This window comes from Chionomys nivalis, chromosome 24 (assembly GCF_950005125.1).
Source record: "Chionomys nivalis chromosome 24, mChiNiv1.1, whole genome shotgun sequence".
Taxonomy (NCBI): Eukaryota; Metazoa; Chordata; class Mammalia; order Rodentia; family Cricetidae; genus Chionomys; species Chionomys nivalis.
Genome location: NC_080109.1, coordinates 3,462,628 through 3,485,167, shown reverse-complemented (window position 1 = coordinate 3,485,167; position 22,540 = coordinate 3,462,628). Strand labels below are relative to the sequence as shown.

Here is a 22,540-nt window from a genome sequence, read left to right as displayed (position 1 = left end):
AATGAAATGTAGAAATGATTGTATTGACTATAAACCAAAAACTTCAGAATATTTTGTAATAAACATACCAGGAAATATACATGCCTTTTGGAGAGTGAAGCATCGCATTTCAATTTTAATAGGACGTATTAAACAGAAACCCGATAAGGTGGGAAGGTGTACTGTAGTTGTGCATTAGATGATTCAATACAGGTTTATCGAGGTTGACGCAAAGCTAGTCAAGAACCTGTTGGAAATTCAACTCAACCGAGTGTCCCAGCAATTCCTCTACAAGAGCAACGAAAGCATACTGTATAACCAGATGCAAACACTATTCTAAAATTTAGATATTGGAAATAGTGAGCTACTGGCCCTCAGAGCAGAAGATCCATTGAACAGAACTGAAAGTCTGTTTGAATGCTCACTGCAGTCTCCTGGACATTGGTGTGTGTGTGTGTGTGTGTGAATGAATTCATGTTTTTGTGTGTTTACATGTGTGTATACACATGCATGTGTGCCTGTTTGTGTGTGCATGCATGTGTTTGTATGTGTGTACACATGTGTGTATGCTCATGCATGTATGTGTTTGTGTGTGTGTATTGGTGACTAAAATTTGGCCTTCCTACTTCCTCGTTAGACACTCAGGGTTGACCATGATCAACCCTCATCTGCACATTCAGAACACCTGGATCAGTTCGCTGGTATTTTGGTATTAGTCACAGCCAGGAGACATTGACGACTTGGTTGGGTTTACCTGGTAAGGTGTTCTGAGGGTCAGTGACTTACCATTCTACCTATAGTTCAGCCTCTTCCAAGAGGGCTCTGTTGCAGAGAGAAGCACAGACGGGAGTGGAGGAGAGCTTCTTTCACATAAAGTTCAAATGTCTGCTCTATACACCATAGCCTGTAAACCCTCTTTCATATGGATAAGTTCTATAATCGGCCTAAGCAAAATAACCTCTCTTCAGCCTGCATAAGTGACATTAACTGTACAGCTCGCATAGCATCTACAGCCCGTCTAAGCAACATAAATAACCTTTACAGTCTGTGTAACACCTACAGCCTGCATGACTGACGTGACCTCTGCAGCATGCGTAACCTCTCTAGCATGCATAACTGCCATCGTCTACGCAGCCCCCTACATCCCGCGTAACCTCTACAAGGCTGCCTAACTGACCTGACCCCTGTGGCCTCTGGGGTCTGGAGAAGAATTCCATGCAATGTAGTTTTGATCATATGCTCCTCTCTGCTCTTCTATCCTGCCTCCCGTTGGTCGCGGTTCTGGTGGTCTGGTGAACCGAGGACCCTCGGGATGCGCTCTGCACAGTGTTAAGCACAGAGGGCACAGAACCAGGTGGAGAAATTTAGGCCCCGGATCCAGGGCTCAGCTGCTGGCTAGATTTAGGATGCTTCTCTCATTCTATTGCTCCCAGTTTTAGCATGAAACCTTTATTCTGGCTCCTATTGTTTGTTATCCCTCTGTCCACTTTAAGAAAATATTTAACTTTAAGTTGCAAACAAGCTAGTACTTGAACTATCCTCCCAAACAACCTCAGGCCATCATTTTCCCCTGTGTGCTGTTAGACTTATCTGAAACAGTTGTGTTGTAGCTGAAAAGAATGGTGCCCTTGAAGCCATGTCGCTTGCGCACTATGAGTCCCATAAAACCTTATGTTTTGCATTACATGTTGAAGAATTACAGATGCATATAAATTTTGTCAGTATTCTATGCTAATTTATTTTATTTTCCTAACGTTGTGAGATAGTAAGTTTTCTGTTTACGTCTCGCAAATTCTTACTCAGTTAATTGGATCCCAAATTCCCTGTAGTAATCCAAACTCAGGGTTTGGTTTGTTGTTCAGTATCCACTAGTGCCAGATGAGATCTGCCCACTGCTGTTTTTCAATATTGTAAGGATGTCGATGCTCGTCTGTGCTGCCTTGAGGATTCAGTGCGATTGTATCAAATGGATCAGAAGTGTGTGTGTGTGTGTGTGTGTGTGTGTGTGTGTGATTTGACAAGGGGATTGTAAAATAACTGTAAACACATGCCAAGAATCACTAAGGCAGTCAGAAGACAAAGTCGAGGGACTGGCACTGTGCGCTACGAAGGCTAATAGTGAAGGCTTATGAATGAAGACAGTGCATTGCTAGCACAGGAAAAGACAGATCAGCGCATGGAGCAGGAGACAGCCCCGAAACAAGGACACAGATGGCCTCTCGATTTATTTCCAGAGTAGAATTACAGAGCCACAGGACAAGATGGTTCATTTCAATAAATGAGGCCGGGGTAATCAGAAATATGGAGGGAAAAATTGCATTTTAATACCCCAAAATCATTGTACTAGAAGATTCTGAAATTGAATTCACAGTAATTAGGTGGTGCAGGGGACAAACACATCTTGGAGAATATTGATGAAGGCTCCAGTAACACATAGCTCATGGCTAGATCTACACATGCACACGCTCTTGATTACTTTTCTCAGAGAGCAGATCCAAGAATATAGCAAGATCTGTGGCCTAGAGATTTTCATGCGGGCTGTAGCTACCTCCTCATCCTGGGGGTGTCTCCACACTTCCTCAAAGAGGACCTTTCCTTTCCTTTTCCTGAGATCTTCCTGTGTCTAACCACAACCCCTGGAACAGACCTGGGGAGAACTTTTGGCTTCTTGAAACTCTCAAGTCTTACCACAAATCTCTTTGTTGTGTTTTTTCCATCTTAACTATCCTCAAGTTCTTAGGGGAGCCCTGAAAGCGTTCTCCAGCCTCAGGGGACGCGCTAACACTCCTGTGGTGTCAGCACAGCTGGCTGTGAAGGACGGAAACCATGGCTAGTTCAAGGACATCTTCACTACTGTCGTCCACGGCATGCTGTCACCTCTGACTCAATCTGTACTTAAGCGTCAAGTCCATGGTAAATGCTTTATATCGTCTGATTTGTTTCCACAACCCACCATGCCATGGGTCAGGGTAAAGACCCCTGTTTTGCAGATGTAGGAATTGGAGCAACCAAGATGAATGACTTCCTCAAGATAACACAGTCAGGAAGGAGCTGGGCCAGAGTACAAACCCAAGAGAGTCCTGCGCTAGAGTCACACACTTACCCTGCTTCTTATTATATTCAGAAGGAATCAATTACAGAAGAGACATTTCAAAGTTCTGCGGCAACAGAATCCAATCTTGGTTAGCTTAAGTAGGAAAGCAACTCTTGGGCGGATGTTAGGTAACTTTAAACACTGCCCCGAGTTCTTGGAGGCTGGAGTGGAGAGTGTGGGCAGGAAGCAGGACACCAGGTCATGCTGCGGGAGAAACCTGCCGCTGCTTGCACGGGTTCGAAACCTACTCCTTGTCTTTGCTTCAGGACCTCAAAAATGTTATCTGGTAGAAACATCTGTTTGACCCACCAGAGGACACCTGTGTCCCATCAGCCAAGGGTGAGGAGTACGAGTGACTGGCCTCGCTGAAGACTTCCTCTCAGAGAGAAGGGGAGAGGCTAAGGGGAAGGGATGGAGGGCTCCCAGCTCTCCGGTTGACTGTTGTATGTCTCCAGCTCGCAGCTCCAATGCTGCTTATGTGGTTGGAGAAGGCAGGTACTACTCCTATGCTAACAATCAGAGTTGCTATGCTAGACAACCCCTATTAAGTAGTAACTCCGTTTTTGTTTTTGTTTTTGTTACACAGGAGATAGATGACCCAGTTCACATACCATTGCTGGGCTGTGCTCTCAGTTTTCAAGACTTCCCCTTGTGACTGGAGCAGCAGTCACATGTCCACTGGAGCCTAGAATGCAGTAACATTCATATTTTCCCCCGACTTCGCCGTCTCTCATGTTCTCTCAGTCTCTTGATGGCACCACCTCAAAACCTCCTGACTTTTCCATTTTTATGCTGATATCCATCTACTTACGGTGATTAGCAGTCTGTGTACTCTTTCGTGTCTAGAATCGACTCTGTCTTTACTTTTGCACGAACTGTCCTCTGGCTGTTCCCTCTTCCCAAAAGACTTTCCTGTTGCTACCACATTAATCTACAGCTCTGTTCAGGCTGCAGCACATCCTGGTACACATGATTCACTGGGTGCGGTTTTTTGAATTTGGGTCCGAATGGCCATATAACAGAAACCTAGAGGAAATCTCTAGCCTGGTTTCCTGTACACCCATTTGACACACACACATGTATGCCAAACTGTTTATCTGGTACTGTGACTGCCGTGTAGCACCTCTCTGTGGGCTGTTATCACAGAATTCTAAATTGAACGGTTCCCATGTTTCCATTTCACAGACGAGGATACAGATCCACTCTGGTTCCTCCCCTAAGGTTCTCTGATAGTGCATGCCAGAACTGGGCTGCAAACCCTCCTGTGAAGTTCAGAGCCCTTGCTCTTTCCAGGACAGCAGATCGCCTTGCCTCTTTGTACTGGCTGCCTCAGTTCTCTCAGTCTGGGATGCCTTTACCCCTCCCCCTCCCTACTTTCCTCCCCTCCTCCTCTGAATCTTCCCCTTCTTCCCCTTCTGTTCTCCCCTTTTCATTCTTCCCTCTTTTCTTCTCTTCTTCCCCCCTCCCTCTGGTTGTTTTGATGCAGGGTCTTACAGGTCTTTAGCCAGGGCTGGCCTGGAGTTCACTGCATAGCCCAGGCTGGTGTTGAACCCATGACGATCCTCTAGCTTCAGCCTCCTGACTGCTGAGAAGAGCAAATGCATGATCCACCATGCCTGACTCCTTTATTTTTATGGGATTAATTTTTTCTTATCTTTTAAGAGTTACCTAACATGTCACGATCTCAGTAAATCATTTTTGAATAGTGCTAGCTTGAAATGATTTCCTGTGGGCATTTTCTTTCTATATCAATACTTTGTAGCGTGGATCTTTACATGCAAGTCTTATGGGGAGCTGTGTGCTGCTTCTAGCTCCCACTTTATCCTGTCTATAATCCTTCCTGATGGATGTGGCACTCCTTGAAGAGGAAAGCACATTGTGATTTCGAAGAATCGATACGTGAATGACTATCACCAGCTAATGGAAACTTTCTCTAGGCATTCTCAACCTTCCATTATCTGCCACTAAGAAATAAAGCTAGTCATTCCTCGGGTAGCTCCACAGTGAAGTAGGGAGAGTAGGAAATATCAGGCAAGGTCTGGCATGTAATTCCAGTAAGGGCAGTTTGCCCTACACTGAGAATAAAAGAGAAATAAGGAGATCAGTGAAGCCAGGAAACTAAGACACAGGTAAGGGCAGGCCAAACGGAAGCCTCCAGGAGTCCGTGCAGGAGTGATTGAGGTGTCCAGATTTACAGAAGCAGGGTAGCAGTTACAGAATGTTTCAACCATGTTACAGTTTGAATCTGGCTTGACTCTCAACAGCCTGGATGTTTTAAAAGGCTCCATCTCCAGCCTGGGGCACTGTAGGGAGGTGGTGGAACCTTTAAGAGGTGGGGTTAGACAGGAGAAGGTTAGGTGATGGCGGGAGCACTCTCACAGGAGACCCTGAGACCCCAGGCTCTTCCCCGCTATGCACTTTTCTGCTGTCAAGCGGGGACTAGACCACTTCTGTACTCTCTCCTGTTGTGATGGAGTGTGGCACCATTGACACAAAGCAAGAAGGCCAGCTAGCCATGGATGGAAAACTCTGAAACTGTGAGCCTAATATGCCTACCCTAGTTAGGGTAGTGTTGCTGCGATGAACAGCAGGACCAAAGAAACGCGGGGAGGAGGGGGTTTGTTTGACTTACATTTCTATGTCACTGTTCATTATCAAAGGAAGTCAGAACAGGAACTCAGACAGGGCTGGAACCTGGAGGCAGGAGCTGATGCAGAGGCCATGGAGGGGTGCTGCTTACTGGCTTGCTCGTCATGGATTGCTCAGCCTGCTTTCTATAGAACCTTGGACCAGCAGCCCAGGGGTGGCCCCACCCACAATGACTTGGGCCCTCCCCCATCAGTCACTAAGAAATGCTCTACAGTTCGATCTTATGGAGGTCTTTTCTCAATGGAGGGTCCCTCCTCTCAGACGATTAAAGCTAGTATCAAGCTGACGTAGAACTAGCCAGCACAAAACCTTTCCTCCTTTTCATTTGATTAGCTCAGGTTTTCAGATATAGTGGCGGAAAGCTAACACAAGCAATAAAACGGAACGTGATTGTCCCAGCGGTCGCAGGTTTTGGAGTCCAGTTGGACTGCCCCGCCCTGCCCCACAAAGCCGCCAAGGAGCCTTTTGACACAATTGATTGGGGCAAGCGCCAGCGGTGCACAGACTAAGAAGGCAACGGCAGCCGGGCTTTTTAAGCGCTATTTAAAAACCGGTTGCTCTGTGGCTTCCCGCGTTACTGTGTGTTTGGTTAAATGGAGCTCGGTGAACCAGATCCTGTGAAGGCCTGGCGGCGAGTGTTCAGACACTTCTCCGAGTAAGGAAACTTCCAGTTTCAATAGTGGGGGGCCCTAAGCCATGTCATGATTTTGAATTCCTCCTAGATACTTTCCAGCAATGCTTGAAAACAGGGGCGGTATCCGTGAATGACATCATTCTTTCAGGGAAAGCTGCACTGAGCTTGCATAGCTAGAGATTCTCAGCACAGAGATGAGTTCCCCAAATGTCACTGCAGGAGCAGAGGGACGCTGGGATTTGGAGAGGACTATAGTTCCTTGGACAGGTTCAGCGCTTTGCAAAGTAGCTTGTCCCTTCACTCAGCTGTGACTTTGGGATGACTTCGATGGCAGGCCCTGTTGCACAGTGGATAATTGCTGTCACCTGTGCTTTGGCGGCATCTCAGCGGAGCATCCTGTTTATCGGCCATTGTCAAGGTCTGTTTATCAGGAATCTGCCTTCTATGGCACAGTCCTCCCTCTGGCTGGGGAAGGCTGTTAATTAAAAAAGAAATAGAGCTGCCAAAAGTGAATTATTGAGTTCTGTGGTTATCTGGGGATTCTACCTGCTGTAGATGTCCTTATCATGGGGGAGGGAGGGTCTGCAGCCAGAGCCCGCCAGCTGCTGCGGACTGACTTGCAATAGAGGTGCCTGATATCCAGATAACATAATCCTGTATCTGAAAGGGAAGATTGCCTGCCTCTTTCCTGTCACTCTTCTGATATGATCGGATGGAGGGAAAGGCTTACTCAGGCTCCCAGACCTATTTGCTGAGAACCTACCAAGCTTTGGACGAGTTCCATTTTTGGAAACCGACTGTCACTGCTCAGCTGCTCACGTGTTTCCCACAATGCACCCTCCTGTGATTAATCCAGGAATCTGAGAGCTCGTAGTTAGAATTAGGAATTTGATTCCATGTCAGCATGACTCTCTTTCTCAGAAGGGAATTGTGTGTGTGTGTGTGTGTGTGTGTGTGTGTGTGTATCCAAATTCAGAAATAGAGCCTGCTTAGTCTGTATAATAGTACTCTTATGTACATTTTCAGGCTGACCATTGGTTCTGGGAACCCATTGTTACGTTCTCCCACTCTCCGTGTTTCTTAGTCGCCTGTAGTTCTTTGTGTAGGGTTGGTGCCTCTTGCCCCTCCCAACCAGTCATCTGTCATCTCAAGTCTCACCACACTTGTTTTTTTTGTTTTTTTGTTTTTTTCTAAACAGGGAGGATTTCTCTGTGTAACAGCCTTGACTGTTTTAGAACTCTGCTCTGTAGACCAGACTGGCCTCAAACTCACAGACATCTGCCTGACTCTACTGCCCAAGTGCTGGGACTAAAGGTGTGCGCCACCACTGCCTGGCTCACATGGGTTCTTCTTAAGTGTAACTATGTCAGTACACTGAACAGCTTCTTATTTCTCTGACTGAATTCCAGTTATCTAAATTGGAATCCAATCTATTCTTCTTTTTTTTTCTTTTTGAATTCTTCAGTTCTCAAAAATCCTTGCTTTTCCTCACCATCTTAGCTCCCTTTTCTCTTCCTGGCATTTACAAGCCAGACCAGGCCTGCAGTCCTGGAATCCATTTTACAACTGATGCTTGTTTATGCATTAAGTGACAGTGACAAGTATTTGATATGTATTTGTGAGGATTTTATTCTGGGCGTTGCAGGGTATAGTAATTTATCAAAAATTATTTGAACATGTGTTTTAAGTGCCAGGAGGATTGAAGAAGAGAAAGTGTGATGTTTGCAGGTCCTGTGGTTCCCAAACCAGCAGGGGCAGCAGCATCTGGCAGGTCAAGTGCTACACAAAGTCCCCTGAAATAGAGTCTGCATTTGACCAAGATTCTGGGTGATCTCTGTGCCTCCTGACACCAAAGAAGGTGTCCACAAGTGCATGACGACATTCATGCAGGCTTTTGATGCCAGGTACTTGCTAATTCTGTTAAAATGTACAAATACAGACTGTAGACTGAGTTTTCTCTCAGTGGCAAGTTCACTGGGATTCCCAGTCTTCAGCACTGCAATGACATGTCGCAAGGGCTTTAAGCCAAGTTTGCTGGTTTTGATTAATCGCAGTCAGCAAATCAGTTCCAAACACCTCTCTGTGTGATGTAGGAAAGAGTGAGACATCGTCCTTGGGTTTGTAAAACCTACTTTTAGCAGGAGACGCAATCAATTTCTGAAGTATTGGAAATGCTTTGGAGGCGTAAAAGGGAGAGGAGCGCTCTCACACACTGCAACACGGATGAACACTGATGAGCGGTATGCTCGGGGAAAAGAGGATGCAGAGCCACAATAATACCCTTCACAGGGGAAGCCCAGGATGGCAGCATCCTTAGTGGGGGAAGTGTTGGGTTAACTCAGGGCTGGAGGGCAGGATGGTGGTGGCAGCTAAACTGCACAAGGCTTCTTCTCAGGGTGATAAAAGGATCCCTAGATCAACCGTGGTGGTGGCTATAAATTCCCGCTAAATTATATCAACTCATATGCCTGAAATTGGTTCATCCTATACTTTATGAATAATATCTGAATGTCACATAGGGTGTGAGTTATATTGCAGTAAAGTGGTTGTAAATTATTTGTAAGACCGTGGAGAGTGTTGCATGCTGTGAGCATGTCATGGAGGTGTCAGGCCAGGACAGTCTTCTTTGACTGTGGGTCCCTATGGTTTAAATTTACGCAAGCGTGAAGGAATGTTGAGAAAAAGAGAGGGCAGGAAACAGAGCCCTTAAGGCACAGCAGGTGGCTCTACCTGGACCCTGTTGTAAGAAGGCACACGGGGTTTCTGGAGCTAGTATGACTTGAGGAGAGGAGTGACAGGAGGAAGATTAGTAGAAGGCAGGTCTCAGGTCATAAGGCGCCAGTGCAGCATTAGAGTCTGCCTTCTACCTGCTCTACTAGATGAAAACCATGCCTGACTTCGTTACTGGGTCCAGGAACCTGTGACCAGACAGATCATAGGTCCCAAGAGAGAAAATACTGTTATTATCCTGCTAAATGCACACATAAACTGAATCCTAGTGACTTATTTCTATATCCACAGATCAGTATCTCTCAGCCCTTATCAGAGGGACTTCTTTTGAAGTAGATGACAACACAGAGATCCACAGGCGGTCAACATGCCAATAATAAGATATTTTAGAGTGAGCAGTCATAAATGGGACATCTGTATCATACCTGTCTTCTCAGCTCTCCGGGATCACTGAGGAAGAGGGGCTGGAAGGATTTAAGATCAGAGACAGTGGATAACTAACCACGAAACTCTTTCTAGACTCAGCAGGGAAGTTGCACATGTGAACTCCCAGGAATTGTGATAGCCTGCTCAGGACCTGTGCAGGACACGAGAGACACAATTCCAGCATGGGGAGGGGAGGTGACCACAAAGTCCACTATCTGAGGAGTTATTGACAACTGATCTGGATGTGGGAGACACTGTTTTCTTTTGGGATTTAGGACATGAAAGACTGACTACTCGTGCTCCAGTAGATAGGGCTGTGCACAAGGACGTACAGACAACGCCAACTGGACTACAGTGGGTTTGAAGAAAGTAGCAATGGAGTCGGGAGGGAAAGTGGTGGGAGGGCGTGTGGGAGGAAGTTTAGGGCAGAGAATGGAGAGGTGGATTAGATCAAGACACATACATGCACATAGAAAATTCTCAAACAACAAAAAGCAAAGACGGAAAAATACTTTAGCCTTTAAGCTAAACCACAGAAGCCGTGAAGAGCTTCTGTAAGCAGCTGCGGTGTGTGCTTCAGGCTTCTTTTTCTAGATCTTCCGATTTGGGGCAGGGGTGCAGTACATGAGGACTGAGCTGGAGGCCTTTGGAGATGAGAGCAGCTACCCAGAGTTCAGGCAGATGCCACAGTTGAGGCGGAGAAGAGCAGATGTATTGTGAACATACGGCTGATAAAACCTGCTGAGGGGGCAGGAGTGACTGGGTTTCTGATTTATGGATCTGGATGATTGCCAGTAACAGTTACCGAAGGGTAGCTGTTGGGTTTCTGATTTATGCATCTGGGTGGGAGTCGTGAGGGGCATATTGAATTGGAGTGGCTGTAACAAGGATGGAAATGTGTGCAAAATAGCGTTTTTAGTTTTCCACGGTAGAATTGAGCGTATGAATAAAAAGAGTATACGACACAAGGGGAATTCTCAAAGAGGCAGCATGTCATTCTTTAATCGAGTATTTCAGAGCTTAATTAGTTTTCTGACATTATAGCTCTCTCCTTAGCACCCATTTTATATCAGGTATTTACTAGATCTGTGTTTGTTACAATGAAAGCCAGTTCCTGCCCACAGGTGTCTTTCGGGATATCTCCTAGGGTTGGCAGTACCGAAGGCCGCATTTTGACTCCTTCATTCTGCCTCCGAGTATCAAGATAATACTCATCATAGCAATGATGCTGGAAACGGCTGAATTGTGCTACTAAGACCATAGTCCTTGGGTCTCATTTTTGGGTCAGTTTTTCCAATAATTATGTAAGTTATACACGGTAATAATTACCAAGTTAGTAATGAAGGTTAGGTTTAGTTAAGTCCTTTATTTTCTATAACAAATGTTCTTCCCTCTATAGCTATTATGGTGGTTGATTCTGGAGTCAGTTTGGCTGGCTTAAGGGGTACCCAGGTAGTGCATACCTTGATGTCTAGATTTGTCTGCGAGGGTATTTCTGAAAGATACCTTTGACTCAGTGGACTGTAGAAGTATAATCCCTACTTCATGAGTTGGAGTTCTCCAATCAGTTGAAGGCTTCTATTGAATCTGAAATGCAAAGGTCGACACCTGTGGAGTCCAGGTGTTTGTCTTCCTGAGGAGCTGGGGTGCTTGTCTTCTAGTAGACTGAGTCATCAGGTTCACTGGCCTGCCCCTCTTGGACCTTGCTGAAGCCTCCTGCCTTACCACAAACCCTCAGGTCCCTGATTGAGGCAGCGTAACTAGGGGTTACATACCCACTTCCTTGCTTCTCAGTCCTTTGGGTTTAGAATGAGCTAGGCTACTGCTTTCCATCATTCCCAGTTTTCCAGATGGTATATTATGGGATCTCTCAGCATCTACCATCGTGTGAGACAAAGTCCCTCAGTCATATCTCTCTTGTCTATGCATGAACGCATATTGGTTCAGCTTCTCTGGGGGACCCCGGCTAGTATATAGTGTATGCTGATGTTATGATGGTTTTCCCTCAGAAGGCTCAAAGGCAGTAATTAGAAAATTGCTTCCTGGAAGCAAACAGCTGGTATTCCTTTTGTATGTGCAACTCTTCTCGCTGTCTGCTCTCTCCAACCCATGGATGTCACCTCTGAATATACATGAGCCCTGCCCTGGGCATTCAAGTCCCTGTGGTCATTGTGGCGAGCCTCGCAACTCCTCACCCTGGCTGATCTAAAGATCTCTCAGCCCATCACATCCACCTGTTTCCAGGTCATGACCTCTGCTGTCAAAGATGTGCTTAAGTGAAAACCAGAACCCACTACTGTGTTAAAGGACGATGATGGCCAGCCTTGCCTGTCTCGTTGCCTTATATCTCTCTCGCAAATTCCTAAGTCTTTGTCTGTGTAATTTTCTTCTCTGGCTTTATTTGTTTGCTTGCTGTGTTTTGTTCTCAGTTTGAGACACAATTTCAACTCTATTCCCCTTCCTCTTTGGAAGCTTTTCTAGCATCTTCAGTTTGAGTCAAGAGCTTTCTTTCCTCTGAGAACCTACTGTGTCCTGAAGTCTTCTTTATGACATACTGCTCAGTATCTCACAGAATAGAATAGAGTAGAATAGAATATTATTAAGTTACTCATAAATTTACAACATAGAACTTGACATTTTAGTAGATGAAAGACGGACTTCAAGGGCCCTGTCTGAATCTCTTGTGTTCCATTGGTGAACAAAATGGGTCTTATATTGACTTACTATAACTTGAGTTAACCAAAAATACAATTGCTAAGTCAAAGGAGAGACAACTAAGCTTGAGGAGATAGCTCAGCTGGTCAAGTACTTGCCATGCAAAGAGAAGGACCTGCATCTAGATTCTCAGCACCCACACAAAAAACTGGGTGCTGTGTGCACAGCTGTAATCCTAGCGTGGAGGAGACAGACATGGGTGACCTGGAGCTAGCTGAGTAGGTAGTCTTGCCAAATCAGTGAGCTCCAGGTTCAGTGGGAGACCCTGTCTTCAAACACAATGGAGAATGAGGGAGAAACATGATATTAATCTCTGACTCCATGTGCTCATGCATCTGCTCACACATGCGCGCACACACACGAATGTATACATACTACATAAACCACACATAAAGTAGAATCTAAAATAAATTTTGAAAGGTGAGAACTTATTCTTCTTTATTTGCAAATTTAACATTTCAAAATGCATTGTGAATGGAGTAACCAACTCCAAAGGCTCGTCAGTCTGCGTTTGTGACTGCTGTATGCATGCAAGCTGTCTGTGTGTGCACTTGCGTGTACACTTATTTAGCCCTATTTTATGAAAAATAGTCACTCGTGCACAGTGCTCATGCTGTTTCTATGTGCACACCTCTGTTTAGCCCCATTTAAAATTATAAAAGGTGCATAAAAGCCTACTGAAGTGTCTTCTCGTAATCCCTAACTTGCTTGTTACTCTGTGTTCAAGTATCTCCCACATCACTGCTCTCCTTCAGGCCATACCTGGGTAATTACACATGGAAGTAGGTGCTTGTTCATTATGAATCTCTTTCCTGCTACTTGTTCTTCAGATTGCAGCTCAGGCATTCTGTCAGTTTTGTAAATGAATTCCATATTAGGAAAATAAAGAAAATGTTATCAAATAGTTAAGTCAAGAAAGGTATTTTATGACCTTTCCCGGGAATTCGCAAATAAATGTCTTTTTGTCTTTGATAGGGCCCTGGTAATAGACCAGAGAAATGATCGCACCCAGTGCTGGCCTGGGAGCCCATTCTATTTGTCGGTGTTGCTCTCGGAAGGGCAGGTGACTGTCCGACAGCTGAACCGCCTTAGAGGCTCCCGGGACAGGGCCCTGCTGGAGGTCTCTGCTCACCTTCCAGGCAACTTGTGGGCGCGTCCATCTCTCTCAGCAACTGTTCACTTTTTATAGAGTCCTGGGGAGGGGTGTGTGCATCTTGTACATTTTATAAGCACCCTGAGCCCGAGCCCCTCCTTCCTTCAGGAGGAGTGCTTCAGGTCAGAGGGATTAGCTGTCCAGTAAGGACATGGCTATGAAAAATAGCAGTTGAGGTTTTGCTGACAGTCTTTTTTATTAAATGTAATATAATATCTCACTAAGTTGCACAGGCTGGCACTAGACTCCCTGTGCAGCTTAGGCTGGCCTTGAATTCTCTTTCCTCTTGTCTCAGCTTCCTTAGTACTGGGGTGACATGTATGTGCCACCAGGTCTGAGTATTGCCAACTTTATAGTAAACACATATGGTGTGGAAGGTCCTTCTGTCTGTGTGTTGCTTTTATTGGTTAATGAATAAAGAAACTGTCTTGGCCTGTTGATAAGGCAGAGTAGAACTAGGCAGGGAAAACTAAACTGAATGCTAGGAGAAAGAAGGTGGAGTCAGGTGAGATACCATGTAGCCCCTCTGGAGACAGACACTCTGGATGGAATTTTCCCTGGTACGCCACAGCCACAGCTGATTAATGGAGATGGACTATTTTAGGATATAGAGTTAGCCAGAAATACGCTTAAGCTATTGGCCAAACAGTATTGTAAATAATATGGTTTATGTGTGGTTATTTCAGGGATGAGCAGCCAGGAACTAACTAGTGGCCTCCTACAACACACATAGGCTCATATTTTAGTATTTTGACCTTTCTAAATTAAACATTTTAATGAACACATAAATCCTTGGTTCATTTCCTCGGTTCTGTGACAGAAGAGATTAAAGGGAGTTTTAGAGAGAAGGAAGCTGTTGGCAGGGGCTTCTGTGTGCAGAGTCACACACCCTGGTCCCGGTCAGATAATGGCCTGGGTTTGGAGCCTTTGGCATTAAAACACCAGGATGTGAGCACACTCCTGAGGGTTCCTGAGTCTCACTCTAACACTCTAATCTGTGCAGGTGCGAAGCGAAAGGTACACTTTGGCTCATCTTGGTGGTTTTCCGTTTGTCCCGGTAACTGGACCCTTGCAGGAACTTTCAGTACACGTTCATTTAGGGCCCCCCTGTCACTTGGTAGGGGTCTCACTAACAGAAAACTTGTCCATTTACAGTGCAACAAAATAAAAAGCCCTGCTCATGCAAAGGCGATCTTGACAAACCAAGGACAACTGGCTAGATGCCCTTGTCTTCTGGAACCCTTTAGTGATTACTCACTCGTAGCACTGTTCCTGGTGCTTTCTGTTAGGGAAGCAAAGCTGAAGTAGGAAAACTATGGCAAAGGGAGAACTAAAGAAACACACACACATATATACCACACACTCACACACATATTCACACACTCACACACATACACACCACACACTCACACACATACACACCACACACTCACACACATATGCACACTCATACACATATACACACTCACACATACACACATACTCACAATACTCACATACATACCACACACTCACACACATACACACACTCACACACACACACACACAAACCAAGAAAATTAATAGTAACTCATTTTGTTTTGAGAACATCGAAAAAATAGCATGTAAATCTATTCTGTTGGTATAATATGGAAAGAACATTGTACATTTAGTTGATCATTGAGGTCACTCATTTCTATTAGAAGACTAGATTTTGTTTCTTTCCCAAGTCTTCGTAATACCGATTCTCAAAAATCCAGCACACACACACACACACCCTATACTACACCATGCCACATATACACACACATATACACACACCACACCACACTACACTGCATCATACCACACTACACTGCATCATACCACACTACATTACACACACACACACACACACACACACACACACACACACACACACACTTTAAACCCCAGCCACGTTAGGGCTAGATCGAACTATTAAAAACACAGGATATCAGCCATAACCCTGAACAGTTTTTGTTTTGTGTTCCAAACAGCGAGCGCATAGAACAGTCCACCTTCTGAAACAGTCCGTGCTCGTGGTCTGTTGATATTTGGAGGTTTTTCTTGTACGAGGTCCAAAACCCTGAAGTTCCTCTTTGAAGCAGCTTTTGGGGCCACTCTTGCTCCAAGGAAGTTAATCCAAGTAACTGTTGAGTAGAAACAGAATGCTTTGGCTTGAGCGTAAGAGATCTTGAACTTGGCCTAGGGAGTGTGGCAGAGGCTACTCATCCTGAACAAGAAGTTGCCGGGAAGGAACTCACAGAGCACCTGGGAGTCTGCAGCGTGACAGAGAAAGGGTGACCATCCCTGCTGGCCTCTGAGGAGACATGCAGGGGACTGACCTGAGGTGGTGACAGGGCTGTGTTAGTGGCCCTCTACCCCCAGCCTCGTCTTCATGCCTTCTGGGAGGGGATCCCACCGCAGCAAGGGTGGCTTCCCTTAAGCCTGACCTCAGACGGAAACCCTTCGTGTTCTATGACGCTGACGGAGCAAGCATCTGACCTGGAAGAAGCCATGTCGTGTTAGTTTTGGCCTTGCAGTGTGAAGACATCTGGGAAATAAAATGAGCGGAGCTGCCTGGAAATGTGAACCTCAGCCAAGACTGTTCAGGAAGGTGCGAGAATGCCGAGCCGGGGCTCCCCTGCGTGCCTCCGGCTCTCAGACTTGGAAAAGCAACAGAAATCGAGCTGTCACACGCAGGGAAGCAGGCGTCACTTATAGGCATTTAATAAGGTAGATTTCCCCAGACCCTCTTCTACGGCCCCAAGCTGGCTGTTTCAGAAAGTGCACGGAGCTGTGATGAGATCCCAGGGGACCAAGCCGGGTAGAGTCTGTAATGGAGCCCCAGGGCTTGAGACATTGCAGTGCCCTAGACAAGGACCAGGAGGCTTTGGAGGGGCAGACTATAGAAGGAAGAAACAATGCAAGCCGGACGGGATGTGGGAAGACTAAAATCAGAAAGGGTGGGGATGACACCAGCTGCCTGACGGAGAGAGAGAGAGAACACATTGGAGAAACACCCTCCCTACCTTGTCAGCTGCTATCAGTCCCAGAGGTAGGACTATGAGGTCATTCATAGAGGTCATTCTCTGGTAGGAAATAGCAAACCAGGCAGCTGCAGCTACACTCAGTTTCCTGGTGGTCTGCATCCTCTAGGGTAAGGATGCCTGGACTGCTTCTCATAAGGACCTATGGCACCCTCAGTGTCCCAGGCCTTGCGGCAGGCACCCTCTCACCAAACATCTGTCTCCTCTGTCATGTCTGAGCCCTTCTGTTGTGTCCAAGCCCCTCCTTCATATCTGAGCCCCTCCTCCGTCACATCTGAGCTGCTCCATCATATCCAAGCTCCTCTATTATATCCAAGCCTTTCCGTCATATTAGAGCCCGTCTGTCGTATCCGAGCCCCTGTCATGTGTCAAGCCCCTCTGAGCTTCGGGGATGGCTCGCCTCTACCCAGCACCCGATCCCATGCGTTTTGCTCACCTAGGTTTCATTAGCACAACCCTTAAGAATCTCAGACTGAGCGTATCTGCTCATCCAAGTTTTGGCTGCTCTGGCTCAGTGTGTGTTTATTTTCTTATAAACGATGGGGAAGAATTATATTTATAGGTATGTAAGCACAAATATAAACATGTGTAATGTGTGCACATGTGTATGTGTATGAGAGAGAGAGAGAGAGAGAGAGAGAGAGAGAGAGAGAGAGAGAGAGGAAAACTGAAGGACTTTTTCCCAGAGGAAGGGGACAGATAACATGTAAGAGGAGGGATAGGAGACCTTGGTGAGAGGAGCATAAATAATATCGAGGGATATTACTCGATATACCTATATTCATGTATGAAAATGCCATAATGAAACCCGAAACCCATTATTTTGCATGCCAACTAAAAATAGTGAAAATAAAGTAAATATAGAAAGCACTAAAATATGATTGAAAAAAGTACTTCATTTATGATAAACTATGAAAAACAGAGGTAAAGATAGAGGATTTTAAAATTATTCTTTCCTCATTGTTGCTATTTGAGACGAGACCCCCACTTTGGAGGCAGACTGGCCTTGGACTCATGTCCATCCTCCTGCCTTAGCTTCCAAGCCCCAGAATCACAGGCCTGAGAGGCCTTGCCCTGCTGTTTCTCTTTCCCCATTACCCATGCTTTCTTCCCACAGCTGTGTCTAGTCCCCTCCCTTGAGAAGACCTGGGAGTGCTCTTGACACCTTGCGGAGACCTCCCTGAGAGCAGCTGTCCTTCGCCATACTCCCTGTCTCTTTCTAGCTCTCTTCTCTCGCTCTCGGGCTCTCGGGGGGCTCTCCCTTAATGCCATTCCCACTCAGAACCAGAGACCCAGTTCTGGCTCCCTGACCCAGGGTCAGACGTATTGGGGAAGCCCAAGTGCTGGTTTCCTGGCCCACGGAACTAGTCTCCCACTGCTTCTGCAGCAAGGAGGCAATCCATCCCGTGTCCGTTCAGTCAAGAGCAGTCATTATGGGGTAATACCCCCGAAGCTGCGATTCCCTCAGGATGGGAAAGTGTGTCATTCTGAGACACTTGAGGCTCCTGATGCTGCAGAGGAAGGTAGGGAGCTCTAGGGCAGTGTCCCTGGGTCCACTGAAAGTGGATGCAGGCAATTAGGTTGACTTAAAGTCAAAATTTCATTTTACATCTCGTTTATGAAATATTTTATTAATATTTGAAGGAGAGTAGGCATGAGACCTGACAGATTACTAAGAAGACCACTGACTTGACAGTCAAGATCCTCCAGATTTATCTGAACGCCGACATTTTCCTACGAGGCTGATCAGCGAGTCTAACCAGCTCCAGCGGGTTCCTGCTGTCCTCACGAGGAGAGTTTAATGACAATGTATTTAGCCAAAGAAATCGTCATGCATTAGGCCTCTGAACAGCTGCTGAAGAGGACGGCATGTTGCAAGGGGTGAGCGTCGCCACACCCACGTTAGCTCATCTGGGGAGGTAGCCTCAGCTTCACCCCGTTAGCAGCTGTCAGGGAAAGGATGCACTTCCGTGGTCCAGCTGCTGCGTTCCCCAGTGGCATGACCCTAGGGCAGATGCAGACCTGAGCACACAGCATCTCCTTCAGGAAAGAGCTAAGCAGGGTCTTGCTGCTAGTGTGTTGTTTGCTTCTGCTCTGCTTTTAACACCTCAATTCACTGTAAGTATTCATGAAAGAAAAGCCCTGTATCTTGTTTTGGTGGGTAGATGATGTCAGTAGAACTTTAAAGGCATAGTTTGGGAGCAGGAGAGGGGGACATTGTAGGTGGATGCCAGTCCAATGCTGACAATAAATTTTTGTTTCAAGTAGGGAATCAAGCATGTGGTGATGGCAGACGCTTCCTAAGCTGTGGGTCTTAGGCAAGTGCCGTATTTCCCTTGGGAAAATTAAATGGAAAGGAAAGGAAGCAAAGCTGTTTGGAGATGTCTCTGTGTCTCTACTTTGTAGTACACTCCATGGGAATTCTTGGTTTGCTTCCACTCCCATGCACAATGCTAGAGTTCTTTGCTTTGGTATAGTTTAAAGAAACTCCATGTTGAAGATCTCAGCTGGCACTGTGTTCTGAATGTTGGAGAAGTGACTTCCTAACCAACTTCATGTTCTGGAATGTTCTTCCAAATATATAGAACAGTTGCTCTGGATTGGAACGCACGCAAACACATTGGATTTATTTATCTGCTGAAAGAATCGTCATCTTTGTGTTTCAAGAGCTGTTGCCGACTGTTTCCTGTCCATCTGGCACTGTTCTAGAAGCAGAGGGCAGTGGTGATGAACAAGATGAAGTGCCTGCCATATGGACATTGTTGCTATTCTGTAACGAGGGGGAGTCCTGACTTCAAAATGCTGCACATAAAAGTGCATCCATAAGTCAATTTTAGGTATTAAGTGTAAGAGGAAAAATAAAGCAGGTGAATGAATTAGGGTCTCAGGAGGGGCGTGAGCTTTATGCAGATCATTATGGGAAAAGTTACTGCTCTGTTTACAAGAGCGGTAGAGGGATGAGGTAGAGAAACTTCATGAATGACTGCAGTGTGTGGGGGCTCGAAGCCTAGGAGAATGGAGAAACAGAGGGTGGGCAAGTACCTTAGGGCAAAGATAGACCAGAGTGGGGTATGTCTCTAAGACTCTGCCTCAGCCCCCAAGTCTCACCACAGGACAGGAACTGAGGAAGAATGCCCCTAACCTCACTGCATCCCCACTAATCTAACTCATTGGAAGTCACACAATGATAGAGATACAATACATAATTCATCCAGAAAATCCAGCCTTCTAGGGTACAGGGCAGCAGGGGCAGGAAGGGGTGTGTGTAGTTGGGGAGTGTGAGGTGCTGAGCCTCAGAGAAAGTGGGTACTCATATACCATAGTGGTCTAGCCTGGGAGGCAGTTTCTGCTTCAAAGGCGCTCTCATTCTACTCTAGGTGGACCAGAAGTAAGCGTGAGGGACCTGGAAAATAACTCAGTGGATAAAGCCCTTCCTATGGATGCGTGCAAACCAGAATTTAGATGTAAGAGGCCGGTGGATGTGGTTGCTCAACTGAAGTCACCGAGCTCCTGAACTGAGACAGGCGGCAAGCTGGTCAGCTTGACCAGAGGAGTCTCGATTTCCAGGCTCAGCGAACAACCCTAGCTCAGTAAATAAAGTGCAGAGCGACCAAGGGAGACTCCCAAAGTCAACCTCTGGTTGTCAAATGCACACACGTGGATGTGTACCCGATCACATGTGTGCCTGCACACTTGCAAACTCACACACACACACACACACGCACATGCATATATATCACGCATACATATACAAAAATAAAATATGCTTCTGGAAAGATAGCCAACATTATAAAACCAGACATAGGTGGCAACAGTCTAGACCTCTGCACTGTAAGTCGTGGATCTGAAAGGGTGAGAAAATGCTTTCTTTGTAGCAAGTGTAATTGAAATCGGGCTAATGTTAAACAGATTGTTAATTGCTGGAGAGGAAGAAGGGAATGCCTAAGGAATTTAAAATGCCTTGGACCTAGGGGACATAGTTCAGGAACAAGTTGGACACCGTGGTAATAATACTGGAACCTTTTCAGAACCAGGTGTAATTTAGAACAGGTCTACTTTCCTCTAGACTTGACCATGTGCAGACTTTATATCCATTGGTCCCGACTAGCTCCCTTCTTCCCTTTCTCTCAGTTTCTCTCTCTGGCTTTCTTATTTCATCTTTCTCAACAAACACTGACTGAACACCCACGGCTGATTTTGCACAGTTGCTGTATGGAAGCCGTAAGTCACCGAAGGGAGAAGGTCGGGCAGGGGTCTGATATCAGCTCTCCTGAGCACATTAGGTAATCTATTTAAATTTGTTCATTAACCATAGATCAGGCACCATCATAATATTTAATTAAAGGAATCATTGGTTTGCAAATGAGATATTGTTAATGTGGTTTTTAAATGATCTAGCTAAATGTTTTTCACACATGAGCATCCTAAATTTGCATTTTTATTGCAAGGACTCTGGAATGTAGATATGCCACACATTAATATTGAGGGTATCTTTGCATTAACTTTCTCTCTTCCCAACTTGCTCTTGAAGGTTAACTTCTTATTTGACACCTGCAGAGGGGAACAATGGTTAGCAGTGCTTGTGAGAGACTGACTGCATGTGGGGCACAAAGAAACGATGCTACCGGATATGTTGGCTGGAACAAAAGGAAGGATCCATTTTCTAAAATTCTCAATTTTGGCAAGGGGTAGGAAGAGAGGGAGATGGCCAGGAAGAGAAATTCAGGGTATAATCACAGGAAATCATGGAGACAACCTTTTGTCCTGCTCCACCAGCAGAACGTGGTTCTCTGGGACAGTCCCGGTGGAGAAGTGGATTAAAAATCAGCTTTGTAAGCACTGATACAGTCACACTATGGTGGTTCCTGGGGAAGCTTGCAGGAAGTGCAGTACCAGAGACCAAGTGGCCTGGTCACCAGGTTGTGTAGGGTCCTCCACTCACAGGGCTGGTATTGAACAGGCTCAGTGCTCTTAGCACATGGCAGGAGACCTGAATTATGTGGATGCTTTGAAACACATGCCTGGGAGTGCTGATCATTCCTAGGAAGTGGGAAAAAAAAAAACCCAACATGCTGTTACCAGGAAAAAGGGTTTATATGTGTCTTATATGTGTCTTCATTTGGGGCTCGTTAGCCGAGCTTGAAGTCACTATTCAGAATTCTGGCACAACCTACGCCTCTGCTATGAACCTCAAGGCTCATAGGTTTTGCTCCATGGAGCAAGCAAGAGGTGGTGTAAAAAAAGGAAGACTCCAGAACAACCCTCCATGGCAGATGGATGAAGACCAGATATGGGGCGCTAGGGAGACAGAATTTAAGGTAGATATGATTCATCTGTGTTGGGAAACCCCCGTAAGAGAATAATCTACAAACCCTTAATCCCAGACTGATCCCTCAAGCTCAGAATCTGCCCGAGTTAAGTATGTGTCTTGTTAGTCCCATGTTTCCTCGGGTGTTTTCTCTCATGACTCTTTGTAACTCCTACAGCACATCAGGCCACTTCAAGGCTGTCTTTACTATTACTGTCTTTGGGCATGAGACTGCCTTTACTATTTCCTGTAGTATTTTGATATCCAATGCATTCATAGAGAAAGGATTGCCTGTGTTTGGCATCTTCAATCTTCTGCAAGAGATAAGTCCTCAGAGTTGGGGATGGGATTGGAGTAGAGTGCGATCAGATTCTTCCCATGAAAGTCATTATTATCCCAGCTCCAAGATTAGCAGAAACTCTAGTGCATGTGGTCAAGTTCAATTGGAAAATTAGCAGTGTGGAGCAACAAACAGCAGAAGGGGCGGAGGAGGGGATTGTGCTCAGAAGAGATTCATGTTCCAAAAGAAAATGTAATACTTGACTCCTCTGAGAATAAGCTGTGTAATAGGTGTGTCTGGGCTCCAGAAGGGTTTCTAGGAGTAAGTTGTAATGAGATGAAGGAATTTAGTCGTTAATGTCCATGTGTGGATTGGTTCTCACTAGAAAAAGCATGTAAAGTATCGTTTACACTTTAGCTAGAACAGAGTAACAGATACTGGGCTTGCCCTTTCCCTCTAAACAACATAAAACCAAGTAGAATGTGTGAGACAACTGTTTCCAGGTGTTGGAAGTGGGCACAG

General features: G+C 45.7%; 1 protein-coding gene across 1 annotated transcript in view; it reads left to right on the top strand.

Annotated features, from left to right (window-relative positions):
• Dchs2 (dachsous cadherin-related 2) overlaps positions 1-22,540 on the top strand; it is a 183,750-nt gene that overhangs the window by 55,874 nt on the left and 105,336 nt on the right. The window lies entirely within an intron of this gene.